This window comes from Apodemus sylvaticus, chromosome 21, assembly GCF_947179515.1.
Source record: "Apodemus sylvaticus chromosome 21, mApoSyl1.1, whole genome shotgun sequence".
NCBI classification, from domain to species: Eukaryota; Metazoa; Chordata; class Mammalia; order Rodentia; family Muridae; genus Apodemus; species Apodemus sylvaticus.
Window position 1 is genome coordinate 44,001,918 of NC_067492.1, and position 6,665 is coordinate 44,008,582.

The 6,665-nt window shown below is 41.4% G+C and overlaps 1 pseudogene; it reads left to right on the plus strand.

Annotated features, from left to right (window-relative positions):
* The first annotated feature begins 3,547 nt into the window (after positions 1-3,547).
* On the plus strand, positions 3,548-3,961 carry LOC127671638 (histone H3.3A-like; annotated as a pseudogene).
* Positions 3,962-6,665: the final 2,704 nt, after the last annotated feature.

Here is a 6,665-nt window from a genome sequence, read left to right on the forward strand (position 1 = left end):
GGGAGGCGTTATGATCTGTTTGTGTCACTCCACCCATATTTATGCTACAAAGCACTAATGTCTAGTGTGATGATGGTCTTAGATGCAGATGGGATCATGAGCTGAAGAAAGGGTATCTGAGCACAAAGAAAAGGAGTTATCAATGAATCACAAAAATAGCCTTCACCAAAATATCTCTATTGCTGAGAACACTTGTGCACTTGGAGCATTCACACTGGATCTGACTTGAAAGCTTCCTCAGTAGGTTTTATACTAGTAGAAGGTGTTAGGCAACCTTCCAATGGAGCGAGGTAACCCATAGCCCTACCTAGCTGTGACACCTGTGACCGCCAGCATGGTATGATAACCCTAAGGGTGCAGTAGTGGCACTCATATCTTGTCACTAACCAGCAGATGTCTATTGGAGTTAAGGCCAACTCAACAGGAAGGGAGTCATTCCTGGTACGAGAAACCTAGCTGACTATTCCTGAAATACTGAGATCATGGATCTTAGAGGAGAACCTACTACTAAACAATTTACCAAAGCAGCAAAATTTATATAACTGCAATTCTAAATATTTATCCTTATACCTACAGATAAGTGTATCTTGTACTGGCTAGCTTTTATGTCAACTTGACATAAACTAGGATCATTTGGGAAAAAGGAATTTTATCTGAGAAAGTGCTTCCATAAAATCAGCCTCTGAGTAAGTCTGTAGGGGATTTTCTTGATTGATTATTGACGTGAGAAGGCACAACTCACTATGGACAGTGTTATTCCTGGAAAGATGGTTCTGGATTCTGTAAGAAAACAAATGGAGCAAGCCAGGGGAAACAAACCAGTAAGCAACACTCCTCCAGGACCTGTGGATCAGCACCAACCTCCTGGTTCCTGCCTTGTTTGAGTCCCTGCCCTGACTTCTCTCAGGGATTGAACCTGTAAGCTGAAATAAATACTTTCTTCTCTAAGTTTATTTTGGTTGTGGCGTTTTATCACAGCAATAGAAACACTAACTAAGACATCATTCATCAAAGAAATTTTTATTTGCAACAGATGGAGACCACCACAGAAAACTGCAACTAGTAAAAGTGTAGAGAATAACTGATTGGGGGACAACTTCCATCAATACATCTACAACACAACTCATGCACCTAAGACTTAGGGAACATCAAAGAAGAAGGAGAAGGAAGAGGAGGAGGGGGAGGAGGAAGAGGAGGAGGCAGGAATGGGAGGAAAGATTTTAAGAGGATATTTATGTTGAGGATGTTTCTCCTAGAAAAGCATCACCCATGATACCATGCTTATTTTAAAGGCTGCCTAAATAAGACCTGAAGATGTATACCACCAACAGACATGCTAACATGGAAGGGGAAAATGCCACAGCATCCCACCCATAAACAAAGAAGTACAAACATCTAAGGAATGCCACAAGTGGGGAAAAAACTCTTCCCAAGGAATGAGCCCCCTAGTTGGTTATCCAGTACTAAGTGGCCATCTCCAAAACCAAATGCATACAGGTAACATACAAACTATGCAACTCATATTTATATATTTAGGCACATATATTTTTCAATGATTTCAAGGGGATTCAAGGAGTTGAATCACATAAGGGAATTAGACGGAAGAAAGAGAAGAGAAAAAATAAGGTAATTTTAATTAGTTTTTTTTTTAAAGAGTCTTCACCAAACATGGAATGGGTTGGCACCTTGACCTTGCTTGGACTTTTTAGCATCTAGAATTATGGTAAATGAGTTTCTGTTGTTTAAGCCACTAAGTTGCTATAATAGTCCTTCAAGACGATATCAGCAGAAGCTAATATTCCTTCTTTGCCTCAGATAGGCTGGAGCTTGGTGCCTAACTTCTAAGTCTTCAATTCCCGATTTCATGCACCAGACAGGGAAAGTGCAAATTCCTTTCCTTTCCTTTCTTGCATGAGGTCCTTGTTAGTGTGGTCAGTTAGCTAACATGTCCTCCTTTCCAGGATGGTTGAAATCATATGGGATAGGCTGTGTTCTTTCTTCTTCTCTTGTCTTCTGTCTCAAGAGCCAGCAGCTGGATTGAGAGAAGGGCATATGAAACAGAAGCCATCAGTATATACACCATACTCTGATCTTCTGTCTGCCGTGCATTTGTTGACATTACAATACATAAATAGAGTTTGGAGTTACTAGTATTTCAGCATAACTTTAGCTATACTGCCTTTTTTTTTCCCCAAGAGGGATCTATGAGCAGATCAAAGCCCGAAGACAAATTTGCTTAGTAGAATGTCCTCTTCTATTTATTTTTTTCACATTTGTTTCTTTATCTGGGAACAGGGCCTTCCATGTGTTATATGTGTATATGTGAATGTCAGAGGATGTGATGATTTGAATAAAATGTCCCCACTAGCTTAGCATTTGAATGCTTGGCCCCTAGTTGGTAGCATCTTTTGGGGAGACTTAGAAGACACAATTTTGTTGGAGGAGGTATGTTGCAGGGGATGGGCTTTGAGGTTTTATAAACCACATGCCATTCCCAGCTTGCTCTACTTCCTACTTGCAGTATAAGGTGTAAACTCTCGGTTTGATGTTCCCGCTGTTATTCCAGCCTTCTGTCACATTTCCCAACCCTGACAGTGATGGACGCCTCTGGCTGGAACCATAAGCCCAAATAAACCTTTGCTCTATAAACTGCCTTGGTTGTGTTTTATCGCAGCAATGGAACCCCTAAGACAGAACACAACTGGTGGGAGCTGGTTATTCCCTTCCATTAGTGTTTGTAGGGATCTAATGTCAGGCTTGGCAGCAAGCATCCTTAATCCCTGAGCTGGCTTTAGTAGAGTGCTCCATCAGCTTACACGGTTTTCCTGTCTACCTTCCTTCCACCCACCGCAGAAAGCCCTCACCTTTCAGGGGTCAGCTCAAACGCCACCTTCTCCCCTGTGATGGTTAATTCTGATCGTCAGTCTGTTAGCTTAACTTGAGAGACACCTAGATGACCAGTGAGCACACCTCCTGGGTGTGTCTGTGAAGGTGCCTCCAGAAATAAGCAGATCCCGGAGCTCAGTCCCAATGAATCCTTTAATTTGTTGATGGGTTTAAACTTTTAACAGACTATTTGACGGTGGTAGGACTGCGACATATGGGACCGTTGGGAGGAAGTGGGTCACTGAGGGTGTCCTCCAGGGCGATCTCGCGTCCTGAGTCCCTCCTTTTCCTGCCTTGCTCTGCTTCCTATTTACTCTGAAACAAGCTTCCCTGCCAAGCATTGCTTGCCATGGTGGTCAGAAACCTCCCAAACCATGTGGAAATCATTTTTTTTCTCCGTTGTTTCTATCAGGTAATTGGTCATACTAACAGATGCAGGCCATCAATCTAGGCCATTTTGACTTAAGATTGGCTGATTGAAACTCTTCTCCCTCCATCAAACACATTGTAAATCGTTTTGATAGCAGACTTCAAGGTAATTAGAATGTTGAATCTCGGCAGCCTTTGCTGCGCCTCCACCTCTGCTCTCTAATGCCAGCACTGCCTCTCACTTACTGAGCTCCAGCAGGAGAAGGAGGGAAAGTAAGGAGGAGCCATAGTATGCATGGCTTGTACAAAGCAGACTGTCCGCAAATCCACCAGTGGTAAAGCACCCAGGAAACAACAGGCTACAAAAGCAGCTCGCAAGAGTGCGCCCTCTACTGGAGGGGTGAAGAAATATCATTGTTACAGGCCTGGTACTGCAGCACTCCATGAAATCAGATGCTATCAAAAGTCCACTGCACTTCTGATTCGCAGGCTCCCCTTTCAACATCTGGTGCGAGAAATTGCTCAGGACTTCAAAACATATCTGCGCTTCCAGGGTGCAGCTATTGGTGTTTTGTAGGAGACAAGTGAGGCTTATCTGGTTGGCCTTTTTGAAGATACCAACCTGTGTGCTATCCATGCCAATTGTGTAACAATTATGCCGAAAGATATCCAGCTAGTATGCCACATATGTGGAGAGCGTACTTAAGAGTCTAGTATGAGGGGAAAGATTTTATTCTCAACATTTTTTCCTCTTCTTCCTGTTATCAGTAGTTCTGAATGTTAGATATTTTTTCCATGGGGTCAAAGGTACCTAGGTGTATGATTGCGAGTAGAAACATAGGGAACAGAATCAGGTATTGGCACTTTCTCCACATTCATTTGTGTGTGAATTTTTAATGTAAAGGCAAGATGTAAGGCATTAATGCAAGCTAAACGTTTCAATGAACACATTTCAACAGTTAAACTGTATAACAATTATAACTAAACCTGTCAAAATGTTCTGGACACTGTCAGCATTTGGAGTTTTTTTTTTTTTTTTTTAAATAAGTAAATTTCTTATTGATGGCAACCAAATGGTGTTTGTAGTATTTTTATCACAGAGTAGATTCCATCCATTCACTATAATTTTCTGAGTTGTCCTATATGCAAGTACATGTTTTTAATGTTGTCTGTCTTCTGTGCTGTTCCTGTAAGCTTGCTATTAAAATATATTAAACTAAAGAAGAAGAAGAAGAAGAAGAAGAAGAAGAAGAAGAAGAAGAAGAAGAAGAAGAAGAAGAAGAAGAAGAAGAAGAAGAATGCTGAATCTCGGGGCTGGAGAGATGGCTCTGTGGTTAAGAGCACTGACTGCTCTTCCAGAGGTCCTGAGTTCAATTCCCATCAACCACATGGTGGCTCCACATAATGAGATCTGATGCCCTCTTTTGATGTGTCTGAAGACAGCTACAGTGTACTAATAACTTTAAATAAATAAATCTTTAAAAAAAAAAAGAATGTTGAATCTCAATAGCAGTCAATGCCCCAGATCCTCTCTCCATAAGTCTGCCCTGACCTCCAGTAAAGCCATTATTCACTTCATTAGAGAATAGATCGCTGCTGCTACAGCTGATCACATTGTTTGTGGCTCTTAGATCACAGCCCCTTAAAGACGCTCTGCTGTGTGCATTTCAGGGGCCCCTGGCTTAGGGTGTGCTTGGGAGGGAATAGACCACCCTTGGTTATCTATAATTATTTCCTATACACAAGGCTGGTCACTTTAGTAGGAATGGAGAAAGGCCACCAGGAGCAGCAGCTTGTTTTCTCTTGTCACCTTTGTGTCAAGCAGCAACAATCAGTGCACATTGATCTGTTTCTTTCTGCGTGTACACGGTTGCCTTTCTCATTGAGGCACAGGGACAACGTTACTCTCCTGCTTGCTGCAAAGTCCACAAGTGAGACCTCAGGATTCTCAGAGAGAAAGTTTATTGGATATACAAATTATTTCATGTTGATGATATAGTGCCCTTCCTTATCTCGAAAACTTTAAAATCTCAAGTGGTAATACTTTATCAATTAAATTTTTTAAAATATATTTTATTTTATGTACATTGGTATTTGGCCTGCATGTGCGAGGGAGTCAGATCTCCTGGAACAGGAATCACAGACAGTTGCGAGCTGCCCTGAGCTCATAGGCCTGGTGCTTGATGCTAGAGTGCTGGGAATTGAACCCTGGTCCTCTGAAAGAACAGCCAGTGTTCTTAACTGCGAGCTCTTTAACTGGCCATGTCCCCAGCCCCAATCAGTGAAAATTTTTATATCATGTTGAGGAACATGAGGGAGATTTTTGGACTTAAAGTTCAGATGCTAAAAAATGTTATTAAAGTGTGTCAATGAATGAGTGTCAAATGATATGTGGCAAAGTTACAATTTTCTATCTTGTTGGTTAAAAAAAAAATCAATTATTCACAGAGTTGAATCTCTTCATTTTCTATCACTCTCCAGACATATCAAAAACATTCTTCAAGTAGAATATGAAGTAAACTGGGTTTTCTCCCATGGTCTGAGATTTTACTATGACACTCTTATTGGAATCTATTCAAGATGACAGAAAGGTCTTGGTCATATTTGCTGTGCTAGCCAAACACTCAATGCATGGACATGGCATTCCATGGAGGCCCAATTGGTCATCTCACACCAGCGTTGCCTCAGACCATGGCCACACTGTTCTCTTCCTGGGTGTAATCCCTGCCATCTCTAAGATACTGGGGAAGAGAAACATGTCAATAAACCCTGATTCCAAGGCTTGGTGTTATATCCTAGGAAGTTACAATATCCAAAGATGAAGATAAAGACCTTCATCTTTGGTCTACAGTCTGGTAAAGGCAACAGTGGCACTGAAAGGAACGCGTAAATTGAACTCTGGTTGATGACCAGGAAAAAACACTTCACGGATGCGGAACAGTATGGTGCCTTTCGGAGGAGAGCAGATAGGTCTGGGAATGGTGTCTTCAGGCTAGTTTACATTGTTTTGTATAGTTTCCAAACGTAAAGTAACATTAATATATATTAACATGTATACACACTCAAAATTGCACATGCCCAAACTTGATGGACTGGACCTTAAAAGTATTTTATGTGCCCAAAGTCCATTTCAAATGCTTAGGATTTACATGCACTCTGTGTATGTAAACAAAGTAGACCAGAATGTCCATCCAGGAAAATACTGAGAAAGAGGTCTTTACTCATAGAACATAATGTATCTCTCCAAATGCAGATCCTTGTTAAATTCAATAACTTACCCTTGGTTGTATCTGCTATACCAAATAGTATAACAACAGCAGCTACCAACCCCAGACCTTCCAGCAACCCGAAAGCTAGACAAAACCTGATCTTATCATTCTTTTATAGAAGCAGTGGCCACCCAAACCACC